This window comes from Vombatus ursinus, unplaced genomic scaffold (genome assembly GCF_900497805.2).
Source record: "Vombatus ursinus unplaced genomic scaffold, bare-nosed wombat genome assembly UNPS02014791.1, whole genome shotgun sequence".
NCBI lineage: Eukaryota > Metazoa > Chordata > Mammalia > Diprotodontia > Vombatidae > Vombatus > Vombatus ursinus.
In genome coordinates, this window is record NW_020954569.1 from 10,572,899 (window position 1) to 10,594,911 (window position 22,013).

The following is a 22,013-nucleotide window of genomic DNA, read 5'->3' on the forward strand; positions in this document are numbered from 1 at the left end:
CCCCCCCCGATTTGTCTTTCAAATGATAATCATCCAACTATGTTATAGAAGAGATGAGATAGCCCATCCCTCCATACATAATTCTCTGTCGTAATCACTAAGCATCTTAAATTCACAGGATCTTAGGTTTTAGCTCTAGAAGTGACCTTCAAACATTTAGTTCAACCCCCTTAATTTATAGACACAAAATTGAGATAGGGAGATTTAATTACTTGCCAAACTTCATACAGGTAGTAAATAGCAAAGCTGAAATTCAAACCTAAGTCATCTAATTCCAAATTTATATGCTCTCTACTAATTCTTGCTATCACTCAACCAGTCTCAAAAAGGTTACTTTCTATTCCTCTCACTATTGTTCTTGCTATATTTTAGCCATGCTTTAGCTTGAGTATACTTCTTCCAAGAAATATTAAATGAGATCTCTTTTGTAAAGCATTTGGCATAGTACATAGGAGGTGCTTAATAAATGTTTATTCTGTTACCCCCTTCCAAAAAGCAACATGACAAAGTAGGTAGGGTTCTGGATTTGGAGTCATAAAGACCTAGATCAGAGATGGGGAACCTGAGACCATGAGGCCACATGTAGCCCTCTAGGTGTTTAAGTGCAGCCCTTTGACTGAATCCAAACTTCACAGAAGTCCTTGGGGGATTAGTTCTGTGAAGTTTGTATTCAGTCAAAGGGCCATACTTGAGGATCTAGAGGGCCATATGTGGCCTTGAAGCTGCAGGTTCCCTATCTCTAACCTAGGTTCAAATCCCTTCACTGAGATTTAGTAGCTGATTCACCCTGGGTAAGGTACTCTTTGAGCTTCTATTTCTTCATATTTAAATTATAAATAATAATAACTTAAGTATTTACCTTACAGGGTTGTTTTGAGTCTCAAATAAGAGATGACTTCTTATTTGATCTATCTCCTGGGAGTGGTAACAGAAAAGAGAGATACAATTGTGAGGAGGGGAACCATGCTGATATTTCAGGATCAGAGAAACATGCCAAGATTGGCAGTAGTGTTGGTCAGCTTCTCCTTCCTAAGTCTTAATTTTAATTCCATTTACCCTACCAACTAGTATAGTATGAATATCAGTGACACTTTGGTAAACCATCTTGGCAGACAGGCTAAAACAGATTAAAGGTAACTGACAGGCCTCAAACCTCTTGATTTGTTAGAAGGATGTCTATCCAAGCTTGTAAAGACTTTCCCAGGAAGAATGGATGGATGAGAACAATTTGTTCCAAGGGCCATGAAGGTGACTGAAGCAGGTTCTGTGGAGTAATTAGAGCTTGGTCAGTCATTGAAGATACCAAGGTCATCCCCTGCATCCCAGGCCAACTTTAGTCATCTTCAATTTTTTCCTTGCCACTGGACTTCAATGACTCAGGAAGAGAGTGTGAGGCTGATGACTTTGCGCAATTCTGCCTCACTTAAATACTGTTCACTCACAAGTCAAGACATCACCCTATGATGTCATTAATACTTTTAGAAAATGACAGATAAACAACAACAGCTGCTCAAAGACAAGGTCAGAAGTTCCTCTGAGGATAAAATAGCTAAATACTGGGAACATTATCTGCTGTGTGGAGCTGAAATAGAGAAAAGGAATAGATAGTGGGAATTTAGTAGATTAAAAAGAGGGAAGGAAGGGTATTTGAAAACATATCAATACATATGCTGAGGTCCACTACTGTGAGGGCACATGATAGGGAAGAGAGAGACTGTGAACCAGACACCAAATTCACTGAAGATGGAAGGTAAATTTATATTGAATTAACTTCAAAGGAGGAAAGTTATGGTCGTAGAAGGAAGTGGCAGGGGGAAGCAAAGAGTACTATAGCTTCTCCATCAGGACCCACCATAAGTCAGGGGATACAAGTGGAAGTACAAAAAGTACTGGAAATGGGGCCAGGATTGTCATGTTATCAGGATGGAGTCAGGTCTCAGTGAAAGCTAGAAAACTGCATTTGCTCTAAGTGACCTTCTAAGCCTTTTCTATATAGTTTGAAATTATCTCTTTAAGATTTAAGATTTTATCAGAAATTCCTGTTAAATTCACTGGCTTATAATTTTGAGTATTTACATCCTTATCATCTTTGAAATTTTGTAATTTGTCCGCCTCCAATTTAGCTACATCTCTGCCATTTTCCATAATTTCTTAAATATCACCTATTGTGTTCAATAGTCACATCTACAAGTCTTTCCAGTGACCCAGATTCTAGTTCATTAAAACAAACTAATTTCAACTCATGGTGAAGAACTTTGTCTTCTCTTACTCTAGTGAACTAGCAAAATTTTGCTTCAATTGGACAAGCTGAGAATAATTGGCAGAGAGATTACGGAAAAAGTAAAAAGAAGAACTTGACCAATGACAGTATCTGAAGTCATAACTACATTTAGAAGGCAAGGGAGACTAGCCAGAAAAGGAAATAGGAAGAGTGGTCAGAGAAGTAGAGGGAAAGTATGAGTGAAATGTTTTGTAATTCAATGAAGAAAGGGATTTTAAAGAACAATGAAATACCAGGGATAAGTTATCTCAGAATGGTCAAGAGCAGTGAAAAAGTCCAATAGGTTTGGTGATTAGTCAGTCAGCCAATAAACATTTAATTATATTATGTGCCAGGAAATGTGCTAACCATTAAGGATACAAAAAAAAAAAGAAAAAAAAAAGAAAAACACAGTCCTTGCCCTCAAGGAGCATAGAGTCTAACAGCAGAAAAGACAAGCAAGCAAATACGTAAAAACAAGCTATATACAGGATGAATAAAGAGAGAGAGAGAGAGGGAGAGAGAGAGAAATTTAAACTTAAAAAAAAAAATCTGTCCATTGGGACTCAATTTATAGAGCCTTTTCCTGGTTTGTTACATGAGCACTGTCAGATTAATTTTAGTTCTGCATCACACAATCAGGATCTCTGATGGTTTTTGTTTCTCTTGGCATAATGAGGAATGTGATTATTGTTCATAAGACATAATTCAATTTTAAAAGGATACAATGTTTTTGTGGATTTGTTATATCAGAATACATATAGGTTAAGAGAGAAGAAACAATAAATTTATTATAAATTAGCCATGTCCAATTAATAAATATAAAGTATTTCTATCATAGATTTTGGAAGGCCCAAGTAGGTCTCCTTCCTAAGATATACATCTCTTGGTTGATGAAACACACATTTCTTTGGCAGCAATCCCCCATAAAATGTGCTGCTTCCTACTTCATAAGCTACAACCCAAAGATATGAACTAAAATATGAAGTATTAGATTCACAAGGTCTTGTGTATGTTTTTCTTATCTTTACCAAGATTCAAATGTTAGAATGGCATATATCACATACACTATTATGACCCATTCTTTCCCTATGTCTGTAACCTCATTGGGGTGACTTAGAATGGTCCATGAATTCAGGCCATTTTAATATATGAAAATGCAAAAGCTTTGTGATTTCATCAGTATGAAGAACTCCTGATCAATGAAGATCATAACCTTTCTGTGATTTAGTAAATAAATTCAATAGTCACTTGAGTCACAAGAAGCTAACTTATTTTCTGGGGTTGCAAAACTTGCCAAGTACCAGAATTTGGATTTCAACACAACTTTCCTTGACTCCAAGCCTAGCACTCTGTGTATTACATCATGTTACCTCTAATATAAGCTATATATTTTGTTATACAGCACATAAATTTCATATAGAGTATAAGAATCACTATCAGTCTGACCAGCTGAAAAAGTATGACAAGGTGTTGGCTCCTTGAGAGCAGGTAGTATTATTTGCCTTTCTTTGTATTCCTAGACACTTAATAAGTGCTTGCTGACCTGACTTTGCTCCTAGGAAAATAAAACAATATGTAATTCAGAGATCAAAACAAATAGTGCTGTTATATATTCCATTTATTTGTTGTGTTGTGTTGTTGATTATTTCTTGGTGTTTTATCTAGGGGCTTTGAATAATTCCTTTGAGGGTCTAGAAACTATAAATTTATTAAAATGATGTTATAATAAAACTTTATTATCTGAAATTATGGAATATATATAATAACAGGAAATATAGTGTAGACAAACGTGGTAAGTCCCTTCAGTTTGCAGAAACTTTAAGATGTCATTAGATAGGTTAACTTTAAAGAGAATAATTTCAGTTAATGATTTGATCAGAAGACAAATTTCAGTGGCTTTAGAAGAGAATAAGAGAAAGCAGAGTAGAAATATTGAGTTTAGAAAGTCCCAGTATTCTTTACCCAAGGTATGTGGCACAATGGACAGTGCACAATAATATTACAAGTACAACATGAGAGAAAATGTCTAGGAGATTGATGTTTAGGACATCAGTATTAGAGGGCTTTACGTCTGATGTGTGTCAACAACATAGCATCAGAAAGTAGCAAATATGATATCAGGTAGCATTAATAGTGGAATATTTTTCAAAATATAGAAAGTGCTAGTCTGGTTATACTCTGCTTTGGTCAGAAAATAAATAGAGTCTATGTATAGTTCAGAGGCTACCTTTCAGGGGAAAAAAAAAACAATGAGACACTGAAGCAAACCCGGTTTAGGGTAACCACAAAGATGAAAGAATTATTAATCATGTCATATGTTATTAGTTGGAGGATTTTTTTTTCTAGTTGGGGATGGTTTTTAGTCGTGTGGAGAAGAGATGACTTAGAATATATGTTATAATTCTCTTTGAGTAAGTAGTAGAAATATTGTTATTCAGAAAAGGGGTTGCTTAGCTAGTTTCAGATGGCAGAGCTAGGAACAATGAGAAGATGCTGCATATACGAATTTTGACCTGGTATAAGGAACTGTTTCTTAATATTTATGGATTCCCCAAAGTGGAATGGCCTCCCTCAGGAGATATAGAGATTCTGTTACTGAACCTGTTCAAGTGGAAGCTAGATGGTCATAAGGAAGACGTTTTAAAACAGATATTTGTTCAAGTGAGGTTTGGGCTAGATGATCTGCATCATCCCGTTTGACTTTGAGATTGTGTGACTATAGTTCATTCCATTGCATTAACAAACATTAAATGTTACTTTGGAACTGTATGTCGTATTGAAATTCTGACTGCTGGATGTGGAGTCACAACTAGATCCAAGAAGCAATCTACTTATTATCTATGTGACCTAGAGAAAAGACTATTAATTTCTTCTTTTAAAAAAATAATTCTGGCTTATTTGTTATTTAGTTCAGTATGACACTTGAAAATTTTTTACGTTATTGTACATGCAGCTCTATTTACTTAATTTAGAAATGTACTATTATCCTAATGCAAATTTATATGTAATTAATCATCAAAGGGTTAATGTAAGGTTTTTTTTTTGTCAAGTAACTATAAATTCTCTAATAAAATTAATGAGTACATATATTCTTCTGGATGGAAGGGCTATTATGGTTCTTTCAAGAAAGGCAGTGCTACCACAGGAGCTCAATGTACATTTTAGTGTACACTAAACCTATCATGACTGAAAAAGATAAGTAATATTCAAAATTAGTAGGTAAGCAATAAAGCTTAACACACAGCAGGAGGCATCTTCCCATTTCCCATTTCTAACCTCAGGAGACTAACATAAATCCACAGACATCAGCTTTATAGTTGGTGCTCAATCACAAATTTTGGGAAGGATTTGACCTATTTTAAAAGGGCACAAAACACACATCCTTAAGTACTGTTATAGTGTCTAGACATGAAAGTGATGGGACAAGAAAAGGCTTAAAATTACAATTCTTTCTGGATTTGCCAGAGTATACTTTTGTCCTCTAGACAGGCTTCCTTCTTAGGAATCATTTTTACCTTCACAACATCTGTAATACCAGTCTATTCTGAGTCAAAATGAACACTGAGAAAGACATTTAGTGTATCTCCTATGAGGAATACCATGTAATCCATACAGTCCCTGACTAATAATTGTGAAATGTTCTCACTGTCCTAAGATGCTTCATTATACTTCCTACCAGACAAAGTTATAGCTCAAGTTGTGTATCCTTTCAGGCTGATCACCTCATAAGTACTGGGTGTTAAAGGAGGACTAACATTTCTGGTGTGGGTGGTTGCTGAACCCTTTTCAGGGCTGATCATCCATCTTTAGTATCCACCTCTCATCTAACTCTGTGGCTCCAAGAAACTGCAGCATGTGCAGCAGTCACACTCTGGTAAATAGTCTTAATTAAGGCTAAACCAGGTAGAGAGTAACCAACAGGCCTCAAACCCATTGGTGAGTTATGGGGATGTCTACTCTAAGCATGTGAAGACTTCCCCCAGTGGAATGGGTGCATCAGAACAATTTGTGCCAAGGGCCATAAAAGTAGCAGAAGTAGGCCCTGTGAGGTGATAGAGCTTGGTCAAATGTCAAGGATGCCAGGGTCATCCACTGCATCCCAGGTAACCATGGTTCCTCTTGATTTTTGTCTTGTTACTGGACTTTGATGACATTGAAAGAGAGAATGAGGCTGATGACTTTGTTTAACTGTCTCACTTAAAGATAATTCATTCCCAAGTCCAGATATCACCCTGTGATATCATTGGTTTGCTTAAAAAAATGAAAGATGAACAACAACAATGACTTTCAGTCAGCTGTTAATGGATAATTGACCCTTCTTCCTTATCTGTTTCATTTACTAAGTTAGGAAACAGATTCTTCAGACAGAGCCCTGTGGTATTTACCCTCCATTTTGCCACATTAAGATCGTCACATTTCCCAAAGACCCACTCATGTCACTACTCTATTAGATAATGGAAACAAGTGAAATCCAGTTTACATCTTGCTATAATACAATATTTCATATTTTTGGTGATGAGGTCATGGGTGAGGGTGGGGAGCCATTTATTTTCCAAGTTACAGATATCAAAATATCCACTGGTTTGAAAACCATAATGAATAAACAGGTCATTATTTGACAATAGGAGGAATGATTCATTTATTATGTTCACATTACAGTGGAAAAAAATTTTAAAGAGACTTTCTTCCTTTTAATGATATGTTTCTGTTGTGACAGTAACTATCTTAGAATACACACTATAATATTTCACACTGTAAGTATAATCCAAGAGATAATGTTTGGGTCCTTTGATAAAGGCTAACAAGTTCAAAATTCATCATCTCTCCATTTAGTTTAACTCCTATGGAATCAACAAGGGCAATTTCATTAACCAGATCCTTTAAATTCATTTCAACCATACTAGCCCCAACAATACTGATTGTTTTTTACTAGGAGATTAGTCTTCCTTTAGGGTATTCAAAACCTGCTGATCTTGCTTAGTTGCAAACTTAATCTTGACCTGGAGGGAACCCAGGTTTGGAACAAGGTAGCTGCCTAGGTGGTTACGGGATGTGGGCTTTGGCAAAGCTGTGCTAAAACTAATGCTCATTTAGTTCTCATTCTCAATTATATTATACATAAAATCAAGGATTGGAGAGCACAACCTCTAAGCTATCTTTGTAGCCAGAAATCTACAATTTTTAGTGTAGATGTTAGGAATAAAAAAAAAAAATCCTGTTACTGTCTTCTTGACCTGAGCACATTTATTCATTTCCTTTCATTCTTTATTGTTCTTAGAAGATTCTCAACAACTTTTTTCATTTCTTCTCTAAAATTGATAATCTCCACATGTCCTCTTGACATTCCTTTTTCTAAGTAATCTTTAAATCTTTGATTTGTATCTTCAATTGTCTGTAAAATATATCATTTATGTATACCGTTCACAATTTCAACTGAAAATATCAAATCTGAGGTCACATTCTGAGACATCCTTTATTAATTTCCATGTAATCATGAAAGACACTACTAACCTCCTTTTTCCTGTTTTTAGATACTTAGGATAATCTTTAGCTTTTTGAACTTTAAAATTTTAATCATTCAATTTGACATATCATATGTCACTTAGTGAAACTTCATCCTTAACAAGCAGTACCTTCTTTAATAACTGTAACATATAATAATTTAGCCTTTTTTTGAATACCACCCATAAAGAGCAGCTCATTATTTCCCCTGAGTATTAGTTAGAAACTTTTCCCCTATATTGAGCTTAAAATGAGCCTCTTCATAACTTTTTTTCCTCATTTCTAGTGCATGGTTTTGAATTTTTAAGTCCCAAGAGAACAACTGTCAAGTATCAGCTGATTTTGAATGAACTAAAAGAAGACCAAAGAGACTACCCGTCTTGGATTTGTAACTTAAAATATTTCAATGCAGCTTTATCTTTCTCTTTAATCAACATAAAATTGCAACTCCTTATGGAGTCCTCAAAATATCACTTCATTTTTAGAAAGGATTTCTCCTCAAAAGCCAGGTTTACTTTCACAACATCTGAGAAACCATTCTGTTCTGAGATAAAAATGGATGGACACTGGAGAAGTCTTCACCAGAGAGGAGATAGAGAAAAACAGATAGATAACAGTAAGTAGCAAATAAAGATCTGGATTCTGAGTCAGGAAGATCTGGGTTCAGAAGGTAATTGCATGCCATCGCTATGTGACCCTGAGCATGTTACTTAACCTCTTCCTATCCCAAGCAGCTTTTAAAAGCTATGAGGTGGGAGGAATGTCCTCACTAACCTTATGCCAATGGTGTCACAGGCCTAGCCCAAAATAGGTCCAAAACCTGATACTTAAATTCCTGCCATTGTTAAAATTACAAGGTTCTACAAATCTAAAGACATGTCTAGTTTTAGTTTTTCTTCTTTTTTTTTTCTTTGAGGCAATCAGGGTTAAGTCACTTGCCCAGCATCACACAGCTCCTAGGTGTCAAGTATCTGAGGCCAGATTTGAACTCAGGTCCTCCTGACTCCAGGGCTAGTTTTCTATCCACTGGGCCATCTATCTGCCCCATCCCCTCCAGTTTCTCAAACAAGAAGAAAATAACAAACTAATAGTGAATTTATGGAAATTTAATTTCACAAAATAACCACCCTTCCTCCACTGACTTCTAGCTTTACAGCTTCTTTTTTACTATTTATTTATTTTTAGCTTTCTACAATCACTTCCATTAAGATTTTGAGTTTTAAATTTTCTCCCAATCCCACTCCTCTCCCCTCCCTCAAGACGTCATGCAATCTGGTATAGGCTCTACTTATACATTCATATTAAGCATATTTTCCCATTAGTCATGATGTAAAGAACAATTAGAACTAGTGGGAGGAACCATGAGAATAAAGCAATATAACAAAACAACAAAGAAAAAGGAGATCAAATAGTATGCTTCCATCTGTATTCAGACTCCATAGACTCTTTCTCTGGATGTGGATAGCAATTTCCATCATGAATATTTTGGAGTTGTCTTAGATTCTTGCATTGCTATGAAGACCCAAATCTATCAAAGTCTATCATCACACAATGTGGCTGTTACTGTGTACAATGTTCTCCTGGTTCTGCTCATTTTACTCTGCAAGCTTCTGTCTAAAGTCAGGGAGATCTTTATCCTGAGCCCAGAACCATATGGATATTTTTGATCTGTCTGAATTCATTCTTCAATGATTAACATACTCCTACACTTTTATATTCTCTACATCCCATTAATTCTAAACCCCCCACCATCTCTATCAAATCTCTATTGTCTGTCCTCCACTGCTTGCTTTCTTATTCCCATCTCTGTCAACCCAACTCCAACAATATTACTCTCTAAAGCTATCCATGTCTTCCAGTGTACTTTTCATAATGTCTGTTCCTTAGTTTACAAACTTACTTAAATCTTAAAGCCTTTCATTTTCCTATCTCTTCCATTTTCCTGTACTCACTGAAAGCCATTTCCCTGTTGATGGCACAGTCTCCCCCACCTCTCTTTCCAGATCTGATTATACATTTCCTTATACCCCATGACTCACTGGTCAAAGGGGTTGGGAATTGGAATTTTCCTTCCAAGTTCTTGTTCTACATTCAGTAAGCATTTTCCTTTCAGTTTCATTCAATCCATATTTATCATTTAATCAAGATCCTAGTAGTTGTTTCCTATTGATCTCCTGGAAAATCTCTTTCTTCAACAAGTTCACAGTCTTTCCTCCTCAAATCATGCCTTCACCCTAAGAGACTTCAACATATATATTATTGATACTCCCTCCACTAACCACCCAATTCTTCAAATTACTCATTTCCCATGACCTACTTTTCTACCTCACTCAGGGAGACACAGAGAAGATCATCCTCTTGATCTTGCCCTTATCTGATCACAGTCTGTTGTTGTCATTCTACTCTCCCTGTACTTTGAAACCCTAAGTTCTGTTCTTTGGGTTCGCCAAGCTTTCCCATCCCTTCATTCTTCAGTTCTTCCCTGGTCCATCATTCCTACACTGGCTACACTTTCACATATTGTCCCTTTCACGCATATCGACTCCCTAGTGAACCAGTTCACCTCTACTCTTTTCTCTTGAATCCCTTGTCCTCTTATTCTATCATTAATTTTGCCCTAACAAGCATCAGCCTTGTATTACTTTTACTACCTGTTGCCTTCACTCTTGCCCTTTTGTTTCTGAACTAAGCTACAGAAAATTATGAAACTGCTGAGTACACTAACATTTAGATCACATAATCTCAGCTTCGCCTTCATGCAAGGAAATCTAAAGTCTCCCTAGTTGATTCACTATTCCACTCTCTACAGCACCTTTTCCCCAAAACTTTTCATTCTTGCTCACAATCCTGTTAGCTGAGAACCCTGCCTCATAACTCACTGGAAAAAGCAAGGATTTTTGACAAGACCTTTCTCCTCATCTCTCATCAGTCAGGTGGCTTCTGTCACTCTCTCCTCCTTCACCCATCTCACATAATAAGGTAGATCTTCTTCATGCCAACGTAAGCCCTGCCTATATACACAAATGATCCCTTCCCATTATATCTTCTCCCATAAATTGTAGTTTCTATCATCCCCATTGTCACTTAACTGCTGGTCTATTGGCTGTTTACCTACTGCCAGTAAACATTCCCGTGCCTCAATCATCCAAAATAAAAAAAAAAAAAAAACATCTATCCCCACTAGTTATCATCCCATATCTCTCCTTCCACTTGTGGCTAAAAGACTTGAGAAGTTCATCTATAATAGGTGCATTCACTTCTACTCATCTCACTTTCTTCACTCTCTACAATGTCTTATCATTCAACTAAAATATTATCTTAATCATCACATCTAATGGTTCTTCCTCAATTCTCCTTCTTGATCTCTCTGTAGTCTTGGACACTATTCACCTTCTTCACTTTGATATGCTCTTACCTGTAGGGTTTTGTGATGACATTCTCCTGATTCTCTTTCTACATATCTGGTTCCTCCATCTTAGTCTCTTTTGCTGAACCTTCCTCCAAATCATTCCTGCTAACTATGATTGTTCCATGGGCTGTCTCCTGGGCCTTCTTATCTTCTCCTTATTTCACTTGGTTATCTCATCAGCCCCTCAAATACTATTTTCTCTGTGCTCACAATTCTCAAATTACTTATCTATCCCTAATGTCTCTGCCCAACTCCAGATGTGAATCACTCAACTGACCTTTGGGCATCTTGAACTGGATATCTTGTAGACAGCATAAACTCGACATGTCCAAACCTTAATTCTTTGTCTTTCTTGCAAGCCATCCCCCTCTTCCTAATTTTCCTGTCAAGAGTACCTCCATCTTCTTAGGCACCCAAGCTCAATACCTAGGTGTCATCATTAACTCCTTACTCACCTCCTATATCCAATCATTTGTGAAGGTTTTTTCTACCTTCTTATTATCTCTCATATTCTCTTCTCTCTGATACTGACACCATCATGGTATAGGCCCTCAACACTTCATGATTGGACTATTAGACAATCCTAGGTTTCTCCAAGTCCCAATTAAAATCCCACTGTATAGGAGATGCCTCTCCTGATGTACCTTAATTCCCCTTAAAAGAGAAATAAGTCCTTTTCCTCTGCTGATGATCATATATATATATATATATGTATATTATATATATATACATATATATGCTTGTTTCCATCATGTTTTCTATATTAAACTGCAAACTTTTTTTTTAGGCAATTTGGGTTAAGTGACTTGCCCAGGGTCACACAGCTAGTAAATGTCAAGTGTTTGATCTGAGGCCGCATTTGAACTCAGGTCCTCCTGACTTTGGGGCCAGTGCTCTATCCACTGTGCCACCTAGTTGCCCCACAAACTTCTTCTGAGAAGTGATTTTTGTTGTTTTTTTAATCTTTATACCTTAGCACAATACCTGGTACACAGTAGACATAAGGAAGAATTAGAACGAGTGCAAGGAGAGGAAACCATGCCAAAGATTCTGTAGAAAGTGTATGTGTACTTTAGGGGTAGCTGGGTGGCACAGTGGATAGAGCACCGGACCTGAAGTCAGGAGGACCTGAATTCAAATCCAGCCTCAGACCAAACACTTGATATTTCCTAACTGTGTGACCCTGGGCAAGTCACTTAACCCCAATTGCCTAAAAAAAAAAATTAGAAAATAAAAAGAAAGTGTACTTTAGTCACAGGGAGAAAGTTATGGTAGCCTACTGCTTCAGGATTGTCAGGTAGAATACCTGGCTGTAGGAGACTTACAAGGAAAGGAGAAATTATTCCCCTCTGTCATTTAATAAGTCTTTTCTATGTTTATAATTTTTTTTCTTTTAATTTTATCTCCTATAGGAAGGATTATAAGGAGCCCTTACTGTAAAAGAATTATTTTATATCATTAGTGCATCATTTTTCTTATTTGAAAACCCTATAATCTAGTCTCCAAAATTGGGAGAAATAATATTGATCACTTTGGAAAGTATCCCAGTCATAAAAGTAATCCATTTGCATCATTCTTATGAATTTTTTGAAGCCTTATAGTATCAAATATTACTTTTGAAAAATGAAGTTAAAAAGATTCTGTTTCTCTGTGTCATATTTCCAGTGCTTTTAGGCAAGATGAAATTCAGGTAAGTTACATTTTTTACATGCCTACAAATGCCATTTTGGATTGGTGCTTGTCATTCTTTCAAATTAAAGCACTGGAAAACAAAAAAAGCCAAGGCATTTGATGGGTTTAAATTACTCTGAAGTGTATATAATGATTCAAAATTATTGGAGGGCTTCAAATTTTATGGGCACTCCAGTATGGAATTTAAAGCACTTCAATAATTTTAAATTACTCTGCACTGCACAAAGCAATTTAAAGTTATTGAAAGTAAAATTTGGAAGCTATCACAATTCTGGGCATCAATGCACATACTAGTTGAGAATTACTAGAGCACTTTAAATTTTTATAAGCACTTCATTTAAAGGTGATCAGGACTTTGGCCTGGGATGATGGAGAGTCATTTAAAACTGTTGGAACCCTTCCAATTTCCATTCTAATTTGGAAAATTAAAGCTCTTTGCAAAATATACTAATCTGATATTATTTCACTTCTCAGAGATTCATAATCTAATTTAAAATATATAAATATTAAAAACATTTTAAGAGCCTTTATAAAATAACTGCTTACCAGAATTTTACACATTTTGTTTCAGGGAAGCTTGTGAAACTTCACCAAAGGACCCAGACAAATTTTATTTGCAATGTTAAAAGTATACCACAAGTTTCAAAGGATTTCCCCACATTGTTTCATGTACTTCTGAACTATAATCTCATTTTCTTTTCATATGGAAATGCAAGCATCATAACATCAAATACACTTCTTACAAGGAAAGCCATTTGCTTGACAAAGTAGCAGGTTATAAATTATAGAAGCCAAAGAATTGATCATATGTGGTTCATATTTTGGAAGTGTTATAATGTTCTCTCAGAAAGGAAAGGATTAACCTCAGAAAGGAAAGGAATTAAGAGAAAAAAAAGAAAGAAAAAGAAAAGAAAAATAAGAAAGAAAATCACTAGTTTCTGACAATATTGAACTAAGATGCATCCTTAGAGTCAATGATAACAGTTCAAGAGGGAATTAAATGCCTGATAAGTCTTTCTGAGAATGAAAATCAGCTATGCATTCATGGCCTTCCCATCCTAAAAAAGAACACTATACTTAAGTGTAAAGTACTGTGATGATCATCAGTAGTAACTAATCCATGACTTTGTAAACAACTTACATCAAGTGTCATTTAAAAATTGATCTACCTAGGTATAATATTTTGTATGTATCTTGAAGTATCTTGCATGTTAAAGAATGGGATTTTTTTTTCATATTTTCCCATCTTGGAGAAATAGGCCCTTAAGCATTTTGTCAGCAGTTCAAGAATGATGAATAAACTGGCTTGAAGTACCTCATGCATACATTTTCCTGATTAGAAGGTATTGTAATTCTCCGCAGACTGCCTAGGGTTCCACAGCAGCCTCACATCTAAATACTGAGCTTCCATTATCTAGTAGGTATCTTCATAAAAGAATCTAGAAAAGCTGTTCAAAGTAATTTGCCTCTAATGCCATTCATACTAATTGAATTGTAAATGAAACAGTCAGAGTGTAAACAGATTGAAGGCTTCCTTCACTGCTAAAAGACTGAAAGAAAAATCCCTAAACAAACCCTTTTCAATACCTAGGACCCTGAAATGCTATACCAATTTGTCCATTCAGAGCTGTTTTCATGGAATAGATTGATTTCAAGTTGCTTATTTTTTCAAATCACTTACTACAGGGTGCTGGCAATGGGAATGCCTCCAGAGTCAACATTTAATCATGAGCATTGTAATTTGCTTGAGCTTCACATTGACATTCAGTGGTCTATTGACTGGTACTAGGTATGTCCACAGAGCTTCAGGGCTATTACTTACCTTTGGCAGATTTCTGGTCCTCTCACTTGTTTCAAGGCCTATTGGAGAGATCAAAAATGAAAAAAAAAATTGATCTTGTGAGAAGCCAATCTGCAGTGTCATGGAACAAAAGAATACAAAGCTATCAGCATAGCCAAAAGCATTTTTCCAATTCTAGACATGACAGGTTACAAAACCAGGCCTAGTTTGATGAGAAATCAGATCTTATGCAAACGAAGATAGACAGTGAGTGCTAACATTTGGGGGAAGGGGGAGAAGTTCAAGAATCTGCTAAAGATCCTCTAGTCAACTATTTCAAAGAATCATGCAGGAGAAGAGTCATATACTGTGTAAACAGAAGTAGTTGATTATTTGGTAGACAAACTAGAGATCCCATTGTCAAGACCTAGACTTTCCTTTTGTTGTCTGACAGTTGCAATATCATAGTACTCTCTGTATTTTGTGGCTCCCAGTTCCTGTCCATCTTTTTCATCATATACCTTACCCACTGACTCAACACAAGGTTTATTGTTGTTCAATAGCTTTCAGTCATGTGCAACTCTTCACAACCCCATTTCAGGTTTTCATGGTAGGTTGTCATTTCCTTCTCTAGCTCATTTTACATATGAGGAAACTGAAACAAACAGGGTTAAATGACTTGCCCAGGGTCACACAACTAGTAAGCTTCTGGTGTTATATTTGAACTAATGAGTCTCGCTGACTCCAGGCCAGACACTCCATCCACTATGTCACCTAGGTGCAATTATATCTTACTTTGCTTTATATTCAAAGCATTATGTCACAATTACCTAATTTAATGTTCTCACTATCTTACAAATTTCGAAGATCTGCTCTTAGTACCAAATGAATTTGAACTTATTACTTTGTATGTATATATATAATACATATATGTGTATGTATGTATATATACAATGTGTGTATGTATGTATATATGTACCCATACACACACACTCACATATATATAATAGCTCAAAAAGCAAAGATCTTTCTACTATTTATACTACCTAATTCAATGTGATAGTCTGAGGAAAGTGATGATTCTTTTCTCTCTTTCCCCCTCCCCCTTCAGTTTTTTCCCCTAGACATAATTTGAGTGGTGTGGGAAACTCAGGTTAGGGAAATTTCCACCACCGATGCAAATTGTTTTCCTTAACTATAGGGTTTAGAGTTGCCTGAGGCAAGAAATGGTTCATTTACTTCTCCAGAGTCCAGCTGTTAATTTTTTCTCAGAGACGGCTTGAACTTTTATTCTGGTCTCCCAGGCCAGTCCTGCACCATGCTGTCCCTCTTTTTCTAAATAGAATCATAATCCTTGTTGCCATAGACCTTGTTCTTAGCAGTATATTTGGTATGTTTTAAATGGCATGTGTTTCTACGCTCCTTGCATGTTCAAATTGCCATTGTATGTTCAATCTAAGCTCTTCCCAGCTAAGACTTATGATTTAAAACTTCAATTTTAGAGAGTGTTTAAAATAGCCAGTGTCAATACTCCTAGTCTTGGATTGTCTTGATGGCAAGGACCAGGTTTTATTCATATTTGGATTTTTCAATGTAGCTGGTCCAATGCCTAGTATACAGAAAATATTCAAGAAATATTTCTTGAACGAATAATTTAATATACAATAGGATGACTAAAATCTTCACTGACAACTCTTCTATGCCCCCATCATTCATACTAGCAATTTTTTCCTAACTGTATTCAATGAAATATACCATCTAAGAATTAGCAGTCAATAAGACTTTATTAAGTGCCTACAATGTGCCAGGCAACATGCTAAGTGAAAAGGGATACAAACAAAGGCAAATGCTGTGCCTGTTCTCAAGGGGTTTATAATCTCATGAGGGAAACAACATGTAAAATATTATGTATAAATAAGATATATTCAAGATAAATTGGAGCTAATAATAGGTGGAAGGCAGTAGCAGTAAGGGAGATCTGTCTTCAAAGGTTTCTTACAGCGAGATCTTAGTTGGAACTTGAATGAAGTCAGGGAAGCCAGGAGATAGATATATTGAAGAAGAGAAAACCAGGAATAGAGGACAGTCAGTGAAAAGGCCCAGAGAAAGGAGGTGAATTATCTTGTGTGAGGAATATCAAAGAGGTAGGAAGGGCCCAGGATTTGAAGAGTTTTTAATTCAAGAATATTTTATATTTGATCTTGGAAGTAATGGGTAGCTAGGACAATTAACTGAACTGCCTGCCATTCAGGAGTATCAATTAACAATGGAGTTCAGGTTGCTTTGCAGTGAGGAGACACTCAAGGCAGGAAGAACAACCAGAAATCTATTGAAATAATACAAGCATAGGAATCTTAGAGCACTATTCCAGAGATAGAAAGGAACCTACTGATTATTTTTAAAAAAAATAATATTGAGATCTAAAAGGAAATTTTGAAATCATCTAATCTGAAGTTCCCTGTAGCTCTGAATCCTGTGATGAAATGAATTTATCCAAGCCCTTTATTGTGCAAGGGATTAAACTCAAGTGTAGAGATTACCATTATCTCATTTTAAGTTCATTTTTTCCTACATTTAGTCTTCCTGTAAACATGAGGAGGTGATCTATTTGCAAGGTTAGTTTGCTGTTCGATAAATATTTGTTCAATTGACTGTCTCTGTTATAAGGCATCTGCTATAAGGTTAGTTTTCCTTTAGAAACAACATCAGAAGAGTCCTGATGTTTGTACCCTTGAACCTCAGTATGTTTGAGTTTCTTACTATGCTATCTACTGGCCGAGAACTTATGATAAAATTATAACTTACTGAGATGACAAGTGCTGGTTATGATCAATATGTACTTATACCCCTTCAAGAGACCATCCTCATCTCTACCTTTCATAATTCTTGTACTTTGGGGGTGATGAGAGATAAAATCTAGTACATAGTATCTGTGCTAAATATAGTTAAAAATGTAATTTTCCCCCAATTTGATGATCTTTCTTGCAGTTTAAATCTGATCAGTATTTAGTATCTGTACTCCCTTTAGTTTTGAGTTTGGTCATGCAATTGAACAAGTTGTTTTTTCACACACACACACACACACACACACACACACAGACTATCCTTAATTCTCCTTTTATTCAATTATATCTGCCAGTCGTATTGCCATTTTATATCTCACTAGTCACAGTAAGGATGAAATGTGGCTGCTGTCACTTTCCCAATAATGCATGTATAATTTTCCCAGGGAACATCCATCTTCCCGTCCTGTACAGTTTGCACATGATATAAAACATCCATGGACAAAGAAAACACAGACTAAATGTCAATCTTTTTCATTTTCTATTTCCATCTAGGCTATTTTCAAGATAATGAATATTGGATCTCTATTATTTTTGTGTTTCTGTGTTTTAATTAGTGAAAAGCTGAGGTGGCATCTTGCTTTCTGCTTTTAAAATTTTCTTTCAGGGAGAAGATTCTGGGAAGTTGGTGGAGTAGGTCAGAAAATTCCAAGTTCTCCAGACATCCCCCTATACAAACAGCAACTCAGGGCAAATGTAGAGTGGTTAAAAAAAGAGAGAGAGAGAGAAGGAGAGACAGTTGGGGGCAGAACAATAGTCATTCTGGGATAATGGAAGACAAATTCCAGGACTGAGGTTTGGTCCTGTTGAAGTGTAAACACCTTCAAGCTATTTCCACTGAAACAACAAGCAGCAAATCCTGTGCTTTTCACCTCCTAGACAGTGTGGAGTGCTCACCATCTGAGTGTTTGAGCAGGGGAAGATTGAGGGAACCTATGCTGATAAGGGAAGTCAGGTTCAGCTGTGCTGCCCAGGTGAGGTCCTGGGGGAGAAGGAACACTCATGACTGGTGAGTGCAGAAGCAGTGGGGAGGGGACACTCCTGGCGGTGAGCATGTACAGGAAGGTGGAATTCTTAGTTTTGGTTCCAGGCAAGAGGGATGAATTGAAAAAGGATATGAGGCCAGAGACAGCATCCACCATACCCCAAGACTAGAGGTGATTACAACAAGTTGATATAAATTAAAACAAAAAAGAGGAAAAAACCCAAGGATAGAAAGTTACTATGGGGATAGAGAAGACTGGGGTTCACCTCAGAGGAGGAAAGTGAAACAAAAAAAAGCCTCTCCTACCATAAAGAGTAATGTCAAATGGTCACCTGCCCAAAAAAGAATTCATAGAAGAACTTAAAAAAAAATGACTTTAAAAATCAAGTGAGAGAGATTGAGGGAAAATTAAAAAAAAAATAAGAACAATCCAAGAATATCAAGAAGATTATGAAAAGAAAGCTAACCAACTGGTAAAGGAGATCCAAAATCTAAAGAAAGAAAACAACTCCTTGAAAATTAGAATTGGGCAAAGGGAAGTCAGTGAAGTCATGAGAGACCAAGAAATAATACAACAAAATATAAAGAATGAAAAAATAGAAGAGAATGTAAATCATCTCATAAGAAAATCAACTGATTAGAACAGATAAAGAAGAGGAAATGTAAGAATAAAAAATCTATGATAAAATAAGTATCTAGATACAATAATACTAGAAATAATTAAAGAAAATTGTCCTGAAACATTAGAACAAGAGGTGAAAGTAGAAATAGAAAAAAAAAATTACACTGATCATCACCTAGAAAAGATCCTTGGAGGGAAACCTACAGGAATATCATAGCTAAAAACTGAAACCCCCAGCTCAAGGAGAAAATATTATGAGTAATAAGGAAAAGGAAATTAAAATATGGCAGAGTCACAATTAGAATCACACAGGACTTAGCAGTGGCTATAGTCAAAGAAGGCAGGTTCTGGAACATTATATATCAAAAAGCAAAAGAGCAAAAGACCTGGGGATTCAGCCAAAAATATCATACCCAGCAAAGTTAAGCATAATCTTGATTGAAAAAAAAAAAAAGACATTCAATGAATTGCCAGACTTTTAGGATTTTACTGTAAAAAAGTCCTGAACTTAATAGACAATTTGACATGCAAGATCCAAAGAAATATAAGATAAGCATCAAAGACTAATTAAAAGGGAAATGATAAGGACAGACTGTTTAGTTTTTATATGAAGAAATGAAAGGAAGAACTGAAACAGAGGAGTTAGATGGAAGAGGAGGACTGTTAGTTCTGGAATCCTACTGTCATTGGAAATGGGTTAAAGAGGGAACTATATATCTATATCTATATCTATCTATACATTTACATATATACATATCTATCTATATCTATCTACATACATATATCATATATACAATATATACATTACATTTCTTCATATAAAAACTAAGCAGTCTGTCCTTATCATTGCCCTTTTAATAGATAGATAGATAGATAGATAGATAGATAGATAAAAGGGTATAAAGGTCTTTTAAATTCAGAAAGAGATAAAAAGCTAAGGGGATAAGGAGGTGGGAGGGATTTTTTAGAAGGAATCCTACTCACATTAAATCTGGGTTAACAAGAGAAAAAATATATGTTTTTAGAAGGGAATAAAAGTCTTCTAAATTTATAAAGAAATAAGAGAGTGAGGGCATAGGATGGGGCATGTAGAAGGGTGTCTAGATTAATGGGAATAGGATAAAGAGGAATAAAGTTTTATATAAATATACATATATACATACATATATGTGTCTGTATGCACACACACACGGAAGGCTATAAAAGTCTTCTAAATTCATATAGAAACAAGAGGGAAAAAGCAAAGGTTGTCAGGGGGAGAGGATAATGGAGGGATCCTTGGAGGGGGTGTAGATTAAGTATTAGGAGGGGTAGATAGTGGGTAGAATTAAAGTAGAGGAGTCAGGAGGGATAGAAAATAAGAGATATTCACCAACATAAAATAAATACTGAGTAGAATTTATTAAGTAAAAAAAGCAGGGGTAGTAATCATGATCTCAGACAAAGTTAAAGGTAAAATAGATTTAATCAAAAAAGAATAATAGGGAAACTACAGTCATATTAATTAATATTGATTTAGAGTATTTAAAATAACTAGACAGTATAATGTTGGAATGTTGCTATAGTGTAGGAAAGGATAAGTTGATGGATTTAGAAAAATATAGAAAGTCTTAGACTTATGAAGGAAAATGTTCTCTACCTTCAAAGAAACCAAGCACAGAAGGTATAGTATGATCTTACATAGATATATATGAATGTTTATGTGTGTGAGTATATATAATATATGTAATAGATATCTATGTATATGTGTGTATGCATGTTTCTATATATGTTTGTGTGCACATGTGTATATGTACATATGTGTATATATGTGTGTGCATATGCATGTATATATATACATGCATACACACATATATACATACATGGATGCACATATCTCTATATATTTACATCTGTATTTATATATTTATATCTATGCATCTATGCATCTATTCATCTATCTATCTATCTATATCCATGGGCCTACTTGGGTGGAGGGGGGAAGGAAAGAAAAGTAAAAATACACAGCAGAGAACAAAATAAAACATACAAGGAAGTAAAGAAAAGATTGATATCACTGAACATTATTATTATTATATGGGCTTTCTTGAAATAGACTTTTATTGTTTTATATTTTGAATCATTTCTTATGTTCTGCTGCACCCATGGCAATTTTAAAATTATTTATATATGTGTTATTATTTAAGTTTTTTCTTTTTTCTTTTATTATTTTGTATTTAAGTTTAAAATAAAGAAAAGTTCTCCCCCCAAAAAAACCAAAAACAATTTGTTTCAGGTTTTCTGGCTTTTTGATTTGTTGTGGCCTTGTTTGGAGGATGGTCTTGTGGCATATAGCTTAGACCAGAAAGGACTTGGAATAACTTCTTAAATTGTACATGTGGATGACAGAGTTTACTCCTGGGGGGAAAAATATAGCAACAAAATATTCAAATTTTGCTGCCTTCAGAAATGCACAATAAGGGGCATCTAGGTGGCACAATGGATAGAGCACTAGTCCTGGAGTCATGAGGACTTGAGTTCAAATCCAACCTCAGACAAATAATACTTCCTAGGTGTGTGACTCTGGGCAAGTCGCTTAACCCAATTGCCTCACTAAAAAAAAAAATTGCATAACAAAATAGGAATTTGAGCTAGGTGAGTAAATAACAAAGATCTTTGCTCTCCGTTGTACATTATAGAAGGTTCAATTTTATTTGGAACTAAAAGCAGATCTTGGAAACATGTAAGATAGTGAGAACAGTGAGTTCCATAATTGTGAAATAATGCTTGGACCTCCACCCTGGACTAGGGGAAAACAGAACAAAAAACTGAATCATAGGCTAGGAGATATCTGTCTAGAATTGTTTAGTAGGTCTGGTGGTTAGGACTAAAGACCTGTCAATCTGTTCTTATCTCGAAAAAGTTTTTTTTTCCTTCC